At 39.1% G+C, this 19,933-nt stretch overlaps 1 long non-coding RNA gene and 1 other non-coding gene across 3 annotated transcripts in view; one reads left to right on the top strand and one right to left on the bottom strand.

Moving 5' to 3' along the window:
* LOC129045772 (uncharacterized) overlaps positions 1-11,782 on the bottom strand; it is a 306,077-nt gene extending 294,295 nt beyond the window's left edge. Inside the window, exons 1-2 of one of the 2 annotated variants that reach the window (XR_010411381.1) lie at positions 11,418-11,782; positions 9,799-9,906 (exon numbers count right to left, since the gene is read on the bottom strand). This is a non-coding gene — a long non-coding RNA (uncharacterized LOC129045772). The remainder of the gene's footprint in view (positions 1-9,798; positions 9,907-11,417) is intronic. The other variant, XR_008505924.2, reaches the window with a different exon arrangement.
* A 133-nt stretch (positions 11,783-11,915) lies between these two features.
* TRNAW-CCA (transfer RNA tryptophan (anticodon CCA)) lies at positions 11,916-11,987 on the top strand. The gene has a single exon. It is a non-coding gene; the product is annotated as a tRNA-Trp (tRNA).
* The last annotated feature ends 7,946 nt before the right edge of the window (positions 11,988-19,933 follow it).

Below are 19,933 nucleotides of genomic sequence, written 5' to 3'. Positions count from 1 at the left end.
CGAAAAATTGAAACCCTGAAAGTACAGGCATAAAATATGGAAGAATTATTTTATAATCTGGTAGTAGGGAAAGTCTTTGTGAGCATAATACAAAACACAGAAGCTATAACAGGAAAGAAGCTAAATATAAATACATTGTTTAAATCCTACTTAGAAAAAAACACCATAAACAAACTCAAAAGACATAAAAAACTAGGAACATCAATTTACATTCCTACAAATCAATAAGAAAAAGACCAATAACTTAATTGAAAATGGGCAAAGGAAATGAACAAAAAGTTCCCAGAAAAGAAATTTCAAATGGCTTTTAAACATATGAAAATATACTCAATCTTCTCCATAATAAGGGAAATGCAAATTAAAACTACCAGATTGTCAGATTAAAATTTTGATAACACCATGTAGATGAAGGTTAGAAAAACAGATGCTCTCGCATATTGCTGGTGGGAGTATAAACTGGCTCAACCTCTGCGGAGAACAATTTGACAATATCTATCAAAATCTGAAATGCATATTTTGGCAGGCACCATTAGTTGCAGACCCCAAAATCATTCGTCCATATTCCTTGCTAACAGAATCCAGTTGCTCAGGTGGCAATGTGCCAGGCTCCAAGTAATGAGTTTATTTATTGATTCATTCATATTTAAGCATTTTCTGTGTACTGTGCACTGTTCTAGGCTCTGGGGATACAACAGTGAAGGAAGCAGACCAAAACCTACTCTTCCTGATAATCCTGCACCAACTAATTGAGATTCCAGAGTAAAAGGCCAACTGTAGTATTTTGATGTATATTTCAAATAAGAGATGACTATATAATTTTCATCCAAACTAAGACACTTTTGAGAGTGAATGGAGTGCTATTAATAAAATACACTGGGACAACAAGTGCTAACTGGGATTCTTCCAGGCAAACTGGGAAACATGGTCATCTCTAGTAATCCTGAAATAAAGGTGATACCACCACTGTCTCAGTTGCTGTTCTAAACAATGCCCTTCCATTCTAACATGACTCCACCTGGAGTCCTCCAGTCCACTCTGGAAGAAAATTAGGACCCCAAACTATCTTTAGAGAAAGTACAAATGACAGATAAATATGAAAAGATACTCAACCTCTTTAATAATGAGGAAAAATGGAATTAAATCAACAGTAAGAAGCCTTGGAATGATTTCAAAAAGAGAAAGAATATGGATCAGAATACTTTCAAAACATGAGCCTTTGATTTAAATGTTAATGCAATTATATAATTTTCTGGGCATATCTCCAGACATAAAAGTGATTAAAACATTATTGTTAAATTAAGGAAAAACAGTGTTATGCTAACAAATTTCAGTTCTTAAAAATAGCACAGAAGACTAGAATACTGAAAACTGATATTGTAATCACTACTCATTTCCTTTTGCCAGATAGTCACTTTCCCAATCTTGCGATCCAACAGTGGCCAAAGAAACAGGAAAACAATCTCCAGAGGGCTTCCGGGATGGTTTTCTTCCTGTTAAAAGGGACAAACTCAAAAGGAGCATTTGCTCAAACGGCCTCCTACCTCATGCTCCAACCTCAAAAGTGGCCATGACGTCTGGAGCTGCAGCAGCTACCTTGTAACCATGAAGTGACAGTCATGAAAAGAAAAGTCAATTTGTGTAGGATTGCAGAGGAAAAAACATCTGAGGAAAAAGAAGAACCCAGAGATCTTGATGACCTTGGTGAGCTACTGAACCAATCCTCACATCACTTGGGATGGAAGAGAGACTTTCTTTTGTATACACTTTGGTACTTACTGAATTCCATATTTTGTGCATGAATCACCTATGAAAGATAGCAGAATATGCCACCCCAAAATATGCCACTTTGGCATAAGAATTATTTTGGAAAAATAAGTTGGAAAACAGCAGGTTTTCCTTCCTAAAAGCAGGAGATAAAACTCCCACGTGAAAGATATCCTTCTTACACCAAAAGGAAAGAAATATGCTTATCACCAGAGATGGGGTGTCAAGGCTGAGAGAATTCTGTACAAACAGATCTTATTAAAATAACTCATCTTCCTCTAGCATCCCCATATATTTTGGTTCCTTGTCCAAAATTGGCTCTCTTTGCTCAAACTGGTATATAAGCATTTAGGTTTTGCCACTTCCTTGAGCCTTCATTTTCCTATGGAGGGGCCCCCACACACATGTAAAAGCTGTATGTTTTTTTCCTGTTAATCTGCTTTATGTTAGTTTAATTCTCAGACCCAGTGGAGATCCTTAAGAGAACAGAGGTAAAGTTTTGCCTTCCCAACACCCATTCATATAAAACTTAATGGGATCCTGTCAATTCATAAATATTTAAACCAAAAATAGTATTTGTCTACATTGGTTTGCTCTGTGTGGTTTTTGTTATTATTTTGTTTTTTCAGTGGAAATGCAATTTTTAAAAACATAGTTTGATGAAAAATGCAATACAAATCAATTACAGCGCAAAAAGACTTTCAGGGGTGCCTGGTGCGCTCAGTCAGAAGAGCATGTGACTCTTGATCTGAGCATTGTGAGTTTGAGCCCCATATGGGGTGCAGAGATTACTTACCTACATGCATACATACATACATACATACATAAACAAACTTAAAAAAAGGACTTTAACTCTTGCAGTATAGTGATAAATCTCTAAGTGGAAGAAATCATTATCAGGAGTCAAGCTAAAGTCTAAGTATCCAGACCTCTTTCACCTAATGTGTTGGCAATTACTCCAAAGTACTGACCTGCTATAATTATAGAACAAAATGTGGCTTTCTTAGGTTCAGAAGCCGGAAACCTATGCTGACAGCCTTCAGAATTGATTTACTAGATCTCTTTTAAATATGCAGATGTTGATTTTAAGTGTTTTTTTTTTAAATCAACAACCACACCTATAGTTTCAAAGACTAAACCTACCAAGCATTTTGGCGTGTGATTACTTCCTCTAAAAGGCATCATCTTGTGGGGCGAGTGTCGTGTGAAAATGGCTGTGATCTTTGTGGGTTATGTCTAGTTATACCTCACTGCGACACCAGAGGGCGCGCGGAGGACCGGCACTTGTTTTCCTTTCAACCGTAATCGAAATCCTTGTCGAGAACAACAAAAGACTGGGAACGCAGGGGCCGGAAGACAAAGGGACAAGGAAAAAAGGCTGCACACCCAGTTTTACTGACGTTGAAGTTTGCTTCCTCATCCCTTCACCTCCCTACCTTAAGGAAGTAAGACAATTTAAACTGCAAATCTTCAACTAACAAGGAAAATCAGAGTAGAATAGTCACTATAGTTCTAGGGAAGACTATCACAGGTGTGCATTTAAGCTATTTGCTTTGCTTGGTATTAGTAACTTTTTTTTAAAAAGTTACTGTTTTTCTGAGTTCAAGAATAATATATGCATATGGTAGAAAATTCGAGAAATGGAGAAAAGCAAGAAGAATAGGGATCATCGACATGCTCTCAGCCAGCTATAACTACTTTTAATATTTTCACATATTTCTTTCCAGACTTCTTTCAATATTTATAAATGCAAGGGCGCCTGGCTGTCTCAGTCCACTGAGCAGGAGGCTCTTGATCTTGGGGTGGGAGGGTGTTGTCATGAGTTTGAGCCCCACCTTGGGTGTAAGAATTACTTAAATAAACTTTTAAAAAAGATTTAAAAATATTTATAAATGCATAGAAAAATAGTACTCCTCATACTATTTTGTGCTAGTTTTGTTCTCATTTACTGTATTATCAACTTCATTTTTATCAATAAATTCTGATAACCTTGCTAGTCACATGAGTGACTCAGAAACGGAAGAAATTTCAAAAGTGTTACAGGCAGCTTTTTTCCTAAGATGGCAACTTCAATACCTGAGTATTTAAAGCAGGAATTTTTCTGTTGCTTTGCATTTAGAAGAGGAAACAGGTAAAGACAAAGTAAAGAAGTAGACACTATTTCATCCCACCCCAAATAAGCAGAATGAATTTGTCCTTTAGGCTGCCTGAGAACCGACCCCAAAGGGCTAGGGGAGAGTGTGGGTCAACAGGACCCAGTGATCCTCCCAGTGGGGCCAGTGCTTGCCCTAAGGCCAGACAGATCAATGAGCACAATTACTAACACCAGCAAGCCAGCAAGCAGGTGGTCTGCAAGGCAGGAAAAAGTCAGGAACAGGAAGGTCAATGACCTTGAGGCTTGTGGCCAATGCCAGCAGGTGCTTTCCTCAAAGGAAAAGAAGCTGAGACCAGCCCAGGAAGAGTTAGCCACAGGGAAGATGGTGCCAAGATCTGATGCCCTGGATTCCCTCACATCACTGCAACAAATACAGGGAAAAGTGGTGACGTTCTCAGCCCTGAGAATTAGGGAAGTCACTGGAGCTCTCTGGGCCTCAGTTTCCTTACCTATATAAATGAAAGGGTTGAAAAGATCTGTAAGGTTCCTGCTGGCTCCTTAAAGTCTGTGATTTTTAACTATCCCCAACTGTGCATTATAATGAACAGTGAAGACATTTCCTGCCTCCTGCAATCCTATCCCACCAGCAGCAGGCCCTCTACGCCAAAGAGGCATTAGTGCTTTGCATTAGTGCTTCGCTCTTCCAGAAGTGCTGGAAAATCTTTTCCCTTCTCTTTCAGACTTCATCATCATCTTTTGAAGGCCCAGCTGAAAATGGTTTTCTTTGAAACCCTGGCCCTCCACCACCGGCAGACCCAGTCCTTCTTTTTCTATAATCCCATAGTTGTTTACACTACTATGTGTAACTTTCTTTGTGACCTTAACCTTCTTGTGCCTCAGTTTCATCATCTGTAAAAGGGGAAGAATTACTGTACCAAATGTACAGGATTGTAACAAACATTAAATAGTTTTCTTACGTAAAACACTTAAAACAGAGCCTATTCGCAGTAGGCTCTCAGTAAGCATGGACAATGAGGCCACCACAGCACTTCAATAAGAGGGTCCTCCTCCCCTGTGAAAACTGAGTTCTTCAAGGGCAGGAAGGGAATATTATTCATATCTTTGTCCCCAGTGTCTATCTCCACACCTGGCACAAAGAAAAGATCAACAAAGTTGGGTTTTTTGTTGTTGTACATTGTTTGTTGGATTTTTTTTTTTTTTTAAAGATTTATTTATTTGGCAGAGAGAGACACAGCGAGAGAGAGAACACAAGCAAGGGGAGTGGGAGAGGGAGAAGCAGGCTTCCCGCCAAGCGGGGAGCCCGACGCGGGACTCGATCCCAGGACCCTGAGATCATGACCTGAGCCGAAGGCAGACGCTTAACCGACTGAGCCACCCAGGCGCCCCTGTTTGTTGGTTTTTTTAATGAGAAGGAACAGACTAAAGTGTTGATTGCACTGGAGGGGAAAAGATGTTTGCCTCTCAGTTTTAACTCTGGATTATTTAGATAAATTAGACTGGGAAATGGTGAAGTATGAGCATCCTCAATAGAAACTTTTTTCCTTTAATAATCTAAACTTGTACCCAGCTAGATCTGTCTTCCAGGCCCAAATCATAAACATTCACCTTTGAATTTGAATTTCAATGTTTATGGAGGGTTAGTTTCATATTTGCATAGGAAGTGTTGCATTTTTAATAAATGTAAATCATGTTTCTGTGAATGAATGATTATAGAATCCAAAAACTACCCAGGAGCAATTTAGACTCTTTTTTATTTATGGAGGAGGAAGGGGAAAAGAGAATGTTGCGTAGTAAGCTGGCCCAAGCTCTTGTTTACACTGCTGTTCAAAGGCTAAGTTGAGGAAGTGAAAATAATAGAGAACAAAGGGAAGAAACACAAGAAACCAGGTCATGTATGCTCTGATAAAATAAAAAATTCTTTACTCTTGACTATAGGAAACAAACTGAGGGTTGCTGGAGGGGAAGTGGATAGGGGAATGGGGTAACAGGGTGATGGGCATTAAGGAGGGCACGTGATGTGAAGAGCACTGGGTGTTAACATGCAACTGATGAATTATTGAAGTCTACATCTGAAACTAATGATGTACTATATGTTGGCTAATTGAATTTAAATTAAAAAAATAAGGCTATACAAGTTAAAATTTTTTTAAAAAAGAGAGTGAAAAAAACAAGACACAGCTTGAGAGAAAATGTATCTCCCAAGATATATTATATATGTGTTGACATATCCCAAGATATATATCAGATTTCAAAAAACAAGCAATCAGAATATATAAAAAAAACTTTCAAAATTCAATAAGAAAACAACCCAATTGAAAAATAGGCAAAATATTAAGGTGCTTAAATAAACCCATGAAAATATGCTCAACATCATTAATCATTAGGGAAAGACATATTAACCACACAGAGATCCTACTACACACCTATTAGAATGGCTCAAACAAAAACTACTTACAATATCAAGTGCTAGCAAAGATGTGGAACAACAAAAATACCCATGTATTGTCAGTGGAAATGCCAAATATTCCAGTTAGTTTGGTAGTTTCGTATAAATGCAAACACACTCATCCCAAGACCCAGCTATCCACTCCTAGGTATTGACCCAAGAGAAATGAGGAGACAAAAACCTGTGTACTGTTAAAAAAAAAATTCAACTGAGTAAATTTGAAGATTTACTTGACTTTATTCAATGATTCATAAATTGGGCAGCATCCTATCTACCAAGTAGAAAGGAGCTGCAAGGAACTGTACAGAATAGAATTTTATAGGCAGAAACAGGAAGGTTGCTAGCAAAAGAAAAGAAAAGATTGTTTCAGGCAAATTCACCTTCCCTTTAAGGGGCAGAATGGGTAGTCTTATCATGCAGATTACCTCACAAGTGCTGATCAGGAAATTCCAGACCCACTGGTTTAAAATTTCACTCCTGGGAGAAGCTGAAACTACAAATAGGTAGTCTTGGTGGGGTGTAGTAAAAGTGACTCCACTTTGGTCTGTTGTTTCTTTTTAACAACACTAATGTTTATAATAGCTGTATTTATAATAGTCAAAGACTGGAAACATCTCAAATGTCCATCAACTAGTGAGTGGATAAACATCCATACAATGGTACACTAATCAGCAATGGGAAAAAAAATCTCATTGATACAGGAAACAATGTGGATGACTCTCAAAAACATTGTGCTAACTAAAAGATGCCATATTCGAAAGACTACAAACTGTACCTTTCCATTAATATGACATTCTGGACATGGAAATCATATCAGCGGTGCCTGGGGCTGGAAGGAAGGGATTGACTGCCAAAGGGTTTAAGGGAAGTTTGTGATGGAAGTGATAGGAGTGATGGAAATAGTCTATAAGTTGATTGTGGTCAAAACTGATAGAACAGTACACCTAAGAAAGAATGAATTTTACTGGATATAAATTATACCTCAATAAACTCTAAAAATAGTAAATAAACAAACACATTTATTTTAAAAGTGAATAAGAGGCCAAGAAAAGGTTAACATAGCTTGAGAGATCCTGCATCACCCACCCTACTGCCATGGGCCTTTCACCCTCATCTCTCCCATGGTCCTCCTCAGGATCCCTACCCACTTCCAGCCTTTCAATCCCTCTACTCACCACACTTACTCAGTTCCTATAACCTTTGCACATACAATTCTATCTACCAAGAAAGCTCTTCCTTCTGCATCTTCTTCTTAGTAACTGTCACAATTGTAATTTTACTTTTTTGTTGTTATTATTCTTTGATTAATGATATGTGTCTCCTTTGCTCAAATGAAAGTTCCTTGAGATCAGGATCTTTGTTCATCATGGCACCTCCAGCACTACACACAATGCTTGGCTTATACAATGAGTACTCAACCATGATGTTCAACTACCTACTCAATGTCTCAACCTTAACACATCCCAAACTGAAATGCTGATTATCCCTCCAAATACTGCTCCACATACAGAGCTGCCACGTTCTATCCTTCCAAGGAGTGCCAACCACAGAGTATCTATGTGAATGGTGCCCTGCCTCCTCCCCAGTGTGCTCTTGTTGGGGGCCAAGGGCAGGCAGCCCCAAAATGGGCCACTTTGGCATTAATGTTATTTTGAGTTAAAAAGCAATCCAAACCCAGCTGATTCAGAAAAAGCTCTTGAGCTAACCCACAACCGCCTAAAATAATTAAGATATAAGTAACTACATTACAATATGAACTAAGTATGGTGGACAGGGAGGAATTTAGCAAGGCCTATTTGATTGAAGTTCTCTCTTCATCCCATTGTTTCTGAGTGGCCCAGCACACACTTGTTTACCAAGTATTTACGCTTTTTCATTCTTCAGAAAGAAAGCATTCCTTCCCTTTGAATACCAAGACCCCTACCCCCTTCTCCTTAGTTCCTAATGACATATATGCCTCATTTTGCCTGTCTTTGGGATTTCCATGTCTGTATGGATTCCCTGTATGTATGCTATTAAATATTTTCTTCCTATTAATATGTCTCATGTCAATTTGTTTTTTTTTTTTTTTTTAAGAAGGTCAGGGAGGAGCAGAGGGAGAGAGAATCTTAAGCAGGCTCCATGCCCAGCACAGAGCCCAACGTATCCATCTCACAACCCTGAAATCTTGTGTCAATTTGATTCTTAGTCTAGCTAGAAGGGCCTTAAAGGGGACAGGAATTCTTGCTCCCTTCACGTAGACTATCAATATCGATGGTGCCCTCTGAAGTTGTGCACTACTCTTCTCCACTTCAGCTGATAGCAATTCTATCCTTCTGGTTGCTCAAGCCAAAAAATTTGGAAGCATCTTTATTCGTCTTTTACTCTTACACCTCACATTCATGATGTCAGAGCATTCTGTCAGGAAGGCTCTACCTTCAAAATTTGTCAGCACCTCTCACGTTCTCCATAACTCCCAAGCTAATCTGAACCACCTCACCTCCTATGTGGGTAATTACAAGAGATCTCATTGGCCTCCCTGCTTCTGCTGTTGGCCCCCTACTGTCTATTCTCAACCCAGTAAACAAAAACTCTAAAACATAAATTAGACCAGGTCACTTCTCTGTTCAAAACCCTACAGCAGTTCATTTCCCCTCAGAATAAAAGTCAAAGTCTTTACAATAACCTCTAAGGCCCCACATCTTCTAGATACCTATATGACCACACCCCTTACTTCAAGTCTGTTCAAATGCTACCTTATTAAAATGAGGCCTATTTGACCATTGTATCTAATTTGCCACTCTCTAAACCCCCTTATAATGCTATTTTTTTCTATTTCCACTCTTGTCATCATCTAGCATATTCATGTATTATATTCTTCTTTATTGTCTACCTTCCTTCTATTAGAATATAAGCTCCACAAAAAGAAAATGTATCCAATTTTGTTGCCAACAAAATGTCTGGCACATTGTAGGTTCAACAGTGAATGAATAACTACAGTGCCTAAGCAATTAGAGACTAGTAAATATTAATACAGGAACGAGTGTGACACATTATGTTGATACTAGTGATAAAGATTTTCTCTCCATAACGCATGATTTGCTAATATACAAGAATGTGGAACTATACAGCACGGTGAATTTTGTACAAGATTTGCAGTCAAGGCTTGGGTGATTCCTGGCCTCTCACGACTTCCTATCTGTGTCTCTCTACAAGATACCCTTTCCCCACTTGTAAAATAGGGATAAAACACCCATCCTATTGACCTCACAGGACTGTGGAGAAGATGAAATGAATGTGAATGGTTCTGCAAGCTATAATAAGCTAGACAACCAATTATTTAGGTAGAGAAAGGTTTCAAACTTTCAATAACATTGATTGTCATCGTGCTATCCACCTCCAAAGTGAGTTCTGTGCCCTCTCTACTGCCAATCAGATTTTAACCTTTACTTTCACCCAGTGCTGACAGTGAGGAATCTCTGAGTTCCCTTACCCTGTTCAGGTTAATTATCCTCTTTTCCTTTCCATTTTAGGAAAATAGGCAGCAGGTGCTGTTTCCTGCTCCATGATCTCTGCTGACTCAGGCTGCTTCTTCATTTCCCTAGGGAGGAAAAAAAAAAGTAAAAACACATATATGAACACTGGAATAGCTTTACCACAGCTTAGGTGGAGAGGATGATGTCTCTTCTGAAGGGACAAGGATTAAGCTTCGTCTAGCGGGAGTGGGGGAGGAGTGAAGACAGGCTGTTCAATTAATCTGGGTTCCTACTGCCCTGCAGTTTTGCCAACAGAGAGACCTGGGACAAATTCTTTCAATCTTACAAGGAAAAAGAAATCATCATAGTTATCACAATGCCCTTTGGAATTCATAAGAGTTACTAGAGAAGAAGTAGAAGGAGGCCACAGGACATGGAGTTTGAGGCTTTTGGTGTATTTAAGAGTGAAAAAAATATGCCAAAACAGGCCTCAAAAATTGCCGTTTTTTTAAGTCTGCACTAAATAATCCCTTTCATCAGATGGAAAACACCATGTAACCTATGATTCCCCCAAAAATGTGTTAATTCATTACACTACAAGGAATGGATTCCGTAAATTCAGGTTCTACAATGAAAACTTTCAATCATGTCAGTTTGTGACTACGAATTTGCTTACATAGAGATAATGTCGAAAGTTAATGTGGGAGGTCCTCCTTGGAACAGGTTTGATCCTGTTTATGAAAAAGCTAAGGACGGTACAAATTATTCTATTAGCACACCTTCCTAACCCTATGTTTAATTAACGGCACATCCTTGTTTGGAATTACTTAAATGTGTTATTATTTTGCCACTTAACGTGTTTATCATTTTCGAGCAAACTGTAGACGCCTCAAGAAAGAGCCCGAAATACAGAAGAAGAAAAAAAGCAGCTAACAGAATTTCCTTTGACCACAGCTGGCCCAACGCATGAGTCCCTTTGTGTCACAAAAGCCTACAAATTGTTTGCAGAGGCACCGTACTGTCGGACAACCCTGACTGCCTGGACATCTGGCAACCATAGGATAGCCTGAACTTCGACTTCAGAACGAAAATATAAATTTGGAAAGGTAAAGTTCTGCTTCAAGTCACATCCTCTTGGTCACTATCAAATTAAAAACCTCCCGCCAGAAACCTAAATCATCTGGAAAGCATAAGGAGCTCCGGAAAACAATTTTCATCAATTCATCACTACTCACACTGGAAGCGCATTTTGTTTCACTTATTCTAAATAATTTACTCTTTCCACCAACCCCGAGTCCAAGGTGCCCAGAGGGGATAGTGAGAGGAGGAGCGGTCCAAATGTTCCTATTTTCACACTTCCCGGTGGTGAGCAGAAAGGAAACGAGCCTGGGGAGGGAGTCTTTCTTACTTTTGAAGAGATATTTGGAGGAACGCCTAGTAGCAGCTCCTCGTTAGTATAGTGGTTAGTATCCCCGCCTGTCACGCGGGAGACCGGGGTTCAATTCCCCGACGGGGAGGATGGTGGATTTTATTAATTCAACTGCGAGATACCAAACCTGCTGACAGATACAACATCCAGATATCTTTTGTGAGTGTGCCTTTTTTAAAACGCGTGACTTTTAAGCTTAATGCTCACCTTGAAATAAAAGCCTACGCCGACAGTAAAAGCTTCTCATCGTTGGTGGAAGAGAAAGAGAACCAGAGAGGACTCCGCGTTAGCTACCAGCTGCTGGCTGGCACAGGTGTGCGCCTGCGCAGCGACGCCCGCCAAATTCCAACTTGAGGTCATGAACTGGGCGCGGAACCCGAAGGGGTGAGGGGAGAGAGAAGGCGGAGTTTCCGCCCCTAAAGGGGCGGGTAAGAACGGAAATGGCTTGCTGTAGAAGAGGAAGGAGCCGTTTCCCTTGACCCTGGGGAACCGACTGAAAGGGAAACTCAGTTCTGCCACCTCCACTGGTCCGGTCCCAAGTTAGGTGGAGGGTTAGCGATCAGGAAAATGTGGGCGCTAAAGTGACCAGTCTTCATCTTCAGCGTGTACCGGGTGGAGGGGCAAGGAGGGAATTGGAAAAAAGATGCCGGAAGAAACGCCATGTTACTTGAGTCCTAAGAAACTGCGCGAGCCACAGCCCAGCAGGACCTCGTGGCGCAACGGTAGCGCGTCTGACTCCAGATCAGAAGGCTGCGTGTTCGAATCACGTCGGGGTCATGGGCTTTTGTAGACTTTTTTTACAACACTCGCTTCTAGAGATCTAGGAGTATTCCCGCCTTTTTTGAAAATGCCTTTTAGGATTAAATCTTTCTTCTTCAAATGTAATCCTAGTGATCCTTAGTGTGCAAAAAGTCAAGGCTGACTTTATATCGTAGTCTTAACGTTGATCGTTTTGTACTGTTTGGCTTTGTAAAGTGAGTTTTCTGTCTAAGTAAAAAGTGCATATTACTATTAAAGTGACTATTACTACTGTACACTAGTGGGCATATCAGTCCAACCGTCCTTAACAAGAAATGTACAAGCTGTTTTCCCAAAAATGGTTAGACCCTTTTGAAAGCAAGGACAATAGTAAAATTTCTAACTTTGAATATTGTTGCAGTTTACACGTCCTAGCCTGTGTGCCAATGAACGATCTTAGAATGTGTGATTAGTATCCCACTTTTACAGTCCCTAAGGGTCACCCAAGTTTCCAAACAAAGTAACTTACTACATATCCTTGTCTTTACCAAATGTTTTACTAAAAAGGTGGGAAATTTGTTGAAAGAACGTGTTAGAAGCCATTGGACCTAAGTGATATATCAATGCCCCCTTTATATTTTCATCAATTCATGTGAATGGGGACAAGTCAGATACTACTTTCAATCTCTTTAATAGGGAGCAAAGCTTAGTCACCTTCTTGAGCTCCAGGACTCTTAGTACTGAATAGGGCCTGACAGGCATGTGTCAAACATTTGTTGTACAAAAAATGAATAGCAAGATGATGGGAAATATTTTTAGATCTTTATTGGCTATGTTCCATAAAAGTCCTTGAATTTTTCTGCTGTTTTGAAAATACCAAGTACTAATTTCGTATGATTTAACCTAATACAGGAGTATAGCTGGACATTATATTTTCACTTTGTGTAGTTTGTTCTTTCTCCTACTTGGATGGGTTGAGATTAGACCATCCATTTTAACAGATATGAACCACCAACTATGAGGAGCCTAATACTGTGCTCAGCACTGAGGGATACACTGAGTAAACAAATACCATAATATGTTGGGCTAAGTGCCATGAAAGTAACATGAACAGAGTGGTATGTAGATGCTAAAATAGGACATTAACTCTGCCTTGGGTAGCTCAAGAAGGCTTCATAAAGGAGAATTTTCAAAAATAAAAGTTTACTATGTTGCTTTAAGGCGTTTATTTATCCAGTAGACATATGAATGCCTTCCATGAGTCAAGCACTTTCACTTAATATCCCTGGGTCTGATTTCTTCAATTATAAAAGTAGTGGTTTATATTCGTTTGCTAGGGCTGCCATAGCAAAAGATGACAGGCTGGGAGGCTTAAACAAGAAATTTATTTTCTCATAGTTGGGGAGCCTAGACGTTCAAGATCCAAGTGACAGCAGGGTTTGTTTCTCCTGAGACCTGTCCTTGGCTTATAGGTGGCCACCTTCTTAATGTATCCTCACATGGTCATTCCTCTGTATGTGCACATCTCTGCTGTTGTCCAAGTTTCCTTTTATAAGGAAACCGGTCAGTTTAGATTAAGGCCTACTCTAATGGCTTCATTTTAACTTAATTACCTCCTAAAAGTCCTTATCTCCAAATATAGTCACATTTTGAAGTACTGGGGGTTAGGGCTTCAACATGAATTGTGAGGGGCCACAATTCCACCCATAACATAAGTTAATGTTCCTTCTCCCCTGGCAACCTTTGCATGCATAGCATATATCTGTAAAAATACTCACTTGATCTTAGCTTGGACCAAGCATGTTATCTCATTTGTACAAAATCATACTCTTGTGAGGCAGAGCAGGTAATGTTACCTTGCTAATCATTTTGTGATAGCAGCCCTAGCAAACTAATACAGCTTCTTCGGAGAACTGCTAGTTCTCCAGCACTGCTGGAGAGGAAGAGAGAGAGAAAGCTATTGAGGTAAAACAGGAGTCAGATCAGTCAGGACCTCCTAATTTGGATTTTATTCTGAGGGCAAAGCAAAGCTATTATTCAAGACTATGACAAGGTCAGCTCTGGCTTTACAAAGAATGTAAAAAATAAATAAATAAAATGGCCTCGAGCTGTTGTTTCCAGACCAGTACCCTATGAACAAGTTAGAAATGCAAATGTTCAGGTCCCACCCCATACCTACAGACTCAGAAAAGTCTGGGGATGGGGCCTAACAATCAGAGTTTTAACCAGGCCTTCCAAGTGATTCTGATGGCCAGCTAAAGTTTGAGAACCACTGGAGGTCCCACTTAACCTGACAGCGTTGTTAAGAGAATCAAACAAGGCACAGCATAGGGAATATTGTCAATGATACTATAACAGTGTTGTATTGTGACAGATGGTAGCTACACTTGTGGTGACATAGCATAACATATAAGAGAAGTTGAGTCACTGTGTTGTACACCTGAAACTCATGTAACATTGTGTGTCAACTATACTCAAAAAAAATTTTTTTTAAAAGACTCAAATGAGATATCCATAAAAATGTTGTAAAGCAGTATATATATAGTATATATATACATGTCATTATTTATACTGCTGCAGCTCTAAAACTGTTACTTCACAGGTTCCAGCTTCTTTCCAAGTTTGGACATCTGTACTTTCCTAGAATAGCCCATTTGCTGGCTTGCTATAACTTTGAAACAATTTGAAATCCAATACTTCATTTTAACTTTAACTTCTACAACAATTATATAGGAATGATGTCAGGAAAGAGGCTCTGAAATACAGATCCATATTTGAATTCCCACCTAATAGATCTGTGATTTTGTACTTTTCCTCTAAAAACTTTCCAGGCATTTATTCTTCCAAGTGGATTTATCCACTACTATCAAATGCTCTGAGCATTTATTTCACCTGTTTAATAACCTAGGTTTCTCTTTTGAGATTATATTTAATCAGTTACCTAAGACTGATGAGCTGATAAAATGGAGCCTTTGGAAATATAAAACTGAAAGACTGAAATCTGATAAGCCAAGTGATTTCCCAATTTCTCACACTAATTCCAAAAGAAAGGTAGTTATATTTATAAAAGCATGTGTTCATTGTAGAAATCTTGATAAGTACAGAAAAAAATAAGAAAATAAAAATTACTTGTTCCCCACCACCTAAACAAAATTACTACAAACATTTCTAGTCTTTTTTCTTTGTATATATTTTAAATAAACACATATTCATACACACTGTTCTTTACAGAACTGAGATCTTACTCTAATATGGTTCTCTATTTTTTTCTACTTATTTTTACTTATTGCTTTATTGTGAAAATCCTTTCATATTCTTAAGAAAAATGTCAAGAACATGACTTTTATGACCATCATGTAGTATTTGGTCATCTGCTTTGTTTGAGGTGACACCTTTAAATTCACAACCAAGCTCTATGCAAAACGGAATAATGAAAAACAAGTCAGCTATATATTAATAACATTAAAAACTTCAAAAAGGAAAATGAAGGCAGTTATCCAAGTGATATGGAAAAAAAAAGTTTCAGAACAGTTTTCTGACAAAGTCATTCCACTGATTTATTTTTTTAAGCTGTGGCTTCACATAGGAATATCTTTTCACTGTCTCCCAAGGTTTTTGGTATCAATGCTGAAACATTCTAAATTTTTTTTAAAAACCTAAAAAGTAAATAAATAAATAAATAAATAAATAAAACCTAATACCTGTTTCAACATAAAAGGTAATCTTTAAAACTTTTATTTTTATGAATATAACAAAATAAAATGCCCAGTCTTTTTTTTTCAATTAAGAAATTTCACAGGGCAGTAGAGCATGTGACTCTTGATTTTAGGGTCATGAGTTTGAGCACTATGCTGGGCATGGAACCTACTTAAAACTAAAAAAAAAAAAGATTTAAGAAATTTCACAGATGATGACTCAAAAAATCCTTGAGCAGGAGAGAAGGATGAAATCCAGAGTACAAGGGGTGGAGTTCTTTCTGATAGGAGTTCTGTTTTCCATTGAAACAAAAAAGATGCAAGAGCAAATGAGCACAGAAATGACCTTCTTAAGTTGAGGCATTCCCTGCAGATGGTTTCCAGTTTCTCAAGTATGATGCAAGTTCACCAGCTGAAAATGGGGACAGGTGGGGGGAAAAGGATGTAAAAGATTTGAGTAGAGAAGCTAAGGTGTGAATGGTCAATCCAGTGAATGAATAGTTTTGCCAGCCAGTATGAAGTGCTCCCATGAGGTCTGAGGTCATGAATTAAAACCAGTCAGCCGTGTCATATGATTTTTCTATAGCAATCTTTGCTACTTGGATACCAGCAATTGAATGGAAAAGTTTGTTGCAGTAGGGTTCAGCCCAAACAAGACTAAGGTTCTACCGGGAGGTTCCTCCAAGTAAGAAAGATAGAGACATTGGGGTAAGAGAATTGAAAATGTCTGCAAAAGAGCAATTACAAGGATTAATTGAGGAATCTAAGTTGGATGAGTTGGAAGTGTTTATGATGTAGAATCATATTAATAGTTTTTTTTTAAGTGTTGGGCCTAATGGATTGGAGGTGTTAATAGTTCAGTGAGAGTATAATAAATGAGCTGAGGAAAAAGGCTAGTGATTGATAATTGGGATGCTTGAAATTGAGATTTAGAAGGCAAAACAGTTATTGATGACAAGGTTCAAAGTCTCACCACTTGGAGTGGATGGATGATATGGAATAGAGGAACAAGTTGTTGGAGATGAAGAGGTTAAAAATCTAAAAGGCCAAGTGCTGAGGGTGCCTGGCTGGCTCAGTCGGAAGAACATATGACTTTTGATCTCAGGGTTCATGAGTTTGAGCCCCATGTTGGGTGTAGAGATTACTTAAATAAATAAACTTTTTTTTTTAAAGATTTTATTTATTTATTTGACAGAGAGAGACACAGCGAGAGAGGGAACACAAGCAGGGGGAGTGGGAGAGGGAGAAGCAGGCTTCCCGCAAAGTGGGGAGCCCCATGCGGGGCTCAATCCCAGGACCCTGGGATCATGACCTGAGCTGAAGGCAGACGCTTAACGACTGAGCCACCCAGGCGCCCCAAATAAATAAACTTTAAAAAAATAAAAATTTAAAAAAATAAAATGATGGTGTTGCATGGGCCATCTATAAGAATGTTAAATTCACAGAGACTATAGACAGAAATGGTGGGGAAACCTAGAGCAAGGAAAAACAACCTATAATATCTGAGGGAGAGTGGCCAGAAAGTTGATAAATGATAAAGATGATAAAGGGTGATTTACCTAGATGATATGAACTTCAAATGTTTCTGAAGGAGGAAAGAGGGCAAATGTTTTGAAGTATTAATCAGGAACAAAGAAGCCACCCAAACTCTGTAGCCCAACCTCTAGGACTTAAGGTACACAGAGTATGAGGGAAAAAATAACTCCTACTTAGGAGCTCTACAGCAGAGTTAAAAGCAAAAATTACCTTCATCACTAAAAATTAATAGTGCTGGGGATATAGCTGGATGCATCTAGGACAATTCCAAGTCTGAATTGGGTAAGTCATGACTTTGTGGATGACGTAGAAAGGCGATCTCACTGTCTGATAGCTTATGACATCAACCATGTCTCCTGAGAAATGTAGAATCTGCAAGTAACCTCCAGTTGATAGTGTCTAAGGATAGGAAAAGGAGAGACAATTAATGAAAGGGAAATGAAAATGTTTTTGCTCAAGGAGTATTCATTTCAAGGATCTAGAATGCAGTTCTTTATGAATTATATTATCTTTACTGTTGGCCTGTAGGGCATAGTACTTGTCTATTTATTTTAAAGATTTCATTTATTTATTTGAGAAAGGGAGAGCGGGGATGGGGAGAAGCAGAGGGAGAGGGACAAGCAGACTCCATGCTGAGCTCAGAGCCCCACATGGGGCTCAATCTCACGACCCTGAGAGCGTGACCTGAGCTGAAATCAGAAGTTGGACGCTTAACCAACTGAGCCACACAGGTGCCCCATACTGTGTCTATTTAAAACAACTTGCAAAAACAAGCGAACACCTTGCAAACTCAACAGGTGATTTTTTTTAGCGTGTGGTTAAAAAGTAGGATGAAGTATTGCCTTTAAAAATTAAACGGCCTGGAAAATGGAAAAATATCTGGTGCAAGGGCCCTTTCAAAAGTCATTGGCACTATCCTTGGGTGATTCTGTGACTTCATCATTGTATTCTACTCACATCAAATTTAGGTAGAATATTATCCTCAGGTATCAGTGATGCCTCCTTCTTTAAGGATCCATTTCAGGGACCAGGCTGCTCAGGTTACCTCAGACCATAGGGCAGCTGTCAGAGCCCGGAGACCCTTCTATGTACCCAACCTGGTCAGATCATATATAGTCCTGGTAACTCTGACCCTTTTCAGATACAGCAGCAAAACCTACCTCTTAAAAACTGTTAGTACAATCAGGCCGGAGCCAAATTCCTCAACTTGCTAATTCAAATAGGGTAGCATAGACCTATCAACTGTGTTCTCGCCAAGATTATGCAGACTGGGACTATCCCACATGCATTAATTACATTTGTGGTGCAAAATCATGGTCCTTTGCCTCTCAGCTCAGTTACCCCTATGAAGATAAAAGCAATTGCCTATGCGCCCAGGGAAGCTGTGGGGAGAAAAATGAGGTAACTTTCACAAGGCATCCTAAAAATGTACAAAACAATTTGCTACTTAAAGTACAATTTTTAATTTGCATTACTAGCTTATTACTATTGCTTAAATATATGTAATACTGAGAGTTTTAGAAAATAATTTAAATATAAAATTGCCCCTAGGAAAAGAATCCATCATTAAATAGTGTCTCCTCAATTTGAACAAAATAAAATGACTTAACTCAGGGAACATTTTTAGTGAAGGCATTTTTAAAAAATTTCCTCAAACTTAAACAACCATGCAGAAATCAGATAAACATTTTTAAAAAAATTTAAGCAGCTTATAAAAGTTTGGAGGTCAGAATTTTGGGGAAATGATTAAAGTACCCTAAATGCAAGGTCAGTTTCTTTTCTTTCTTGGAGGAAAGCTTCTTGGAACATATATAAATATATATATATATATTCGTTAAGAAACACAAATATTTGTCATCAGTGTTGTTTTCAGGAAGACGTTTTAATCTTACTACATTTCTGAGACTTTTTAATTTGGATCAGTAATATAGGTTTGATTAGGGTTCCCAGCCTGATTACAGGTCACCAGTCTATTCTGATTGAAACGTAGGTATGCACCATCTCAGTTATCTTAAGTTGCCCAAAGGCATTACTAAACGTTTTGCTTCATCCTGTTGTATCACTAAACATTAGATTTGATTAAGTTATGGTAAGATACTTATGTAAGACTAACCCAGAGACGCTCTCAACGAAAATGCAGTTGTGCCCCAATGTTCAAAATGAAATAATTCAGAAACGTCCCAACCTGTAGGGTAAGAAACGAATGGAATATCTGACGATACAATTTTGTCACAAATTCAGGGGCCTTTTAAAGTGCCCAGTAGTCGAGGTCTGGCTTTTCCTGAATTTCAGGAACAAAAGAAGCCTTCACAAGGAGAGAGGGATTTAACTGCTTGCTCTCCCCCTTTCCACCCCCCAGGTAAACCAAATCAAGGAAGATGAGCGCCGACAGGCACGCCTTGCTCCTTTTCTTTCCCTTCATGGTGAGCGTTTGGGGAAGGAAAGGCTGTGGTCATTCTTCGGTAAATCGGTGTCCTACGATTTAGAAAGGCCCAGACCAGGGTCCTCGCAGCAGGCGTGAAATCGACCCGTTCGAAGGCGATCGACCCCAGAAAGGAAAGCTTCTTCTCAAGCAGGGCGCGGGGGAAAGGAAACCGCACACACAAGTAGTACGATTTGTCCCTTATCAGCGTCTCAGGGGAAGGGTGGAGAAAAGGGAAACAGAAACGGACCAGTCGCCCAGGATCCCGCCCGAGCGGCTTTTAAACTGCGTTTCTACAACCTCTCGCACGGTGCAGCGGCTAATGGAACCCG

This window comes from Mirounga angustirostris, unplaced genomic scaffold, assembly GCF_029215605.1.
Source record: "Mirounga angustirostris isolate CCGP_5_RB_7025 unplaced genomic scaffold, mMirAng1.0.hap1 SCAF_5, whole genome shotgun sequence".
In the NCBI taxonomy this organism is placed as follows: Eukaryota; Metazoa; Chordata; class Mammalia; order Carnivora; family Phocidae; genus Mirounga; species Mirounga angustirostris.
The sequence above is the reverse complement of the archived record's forward strand: the minus strand, read 5'-3'. Positions and strand labels throughout refer to the sequence as shown.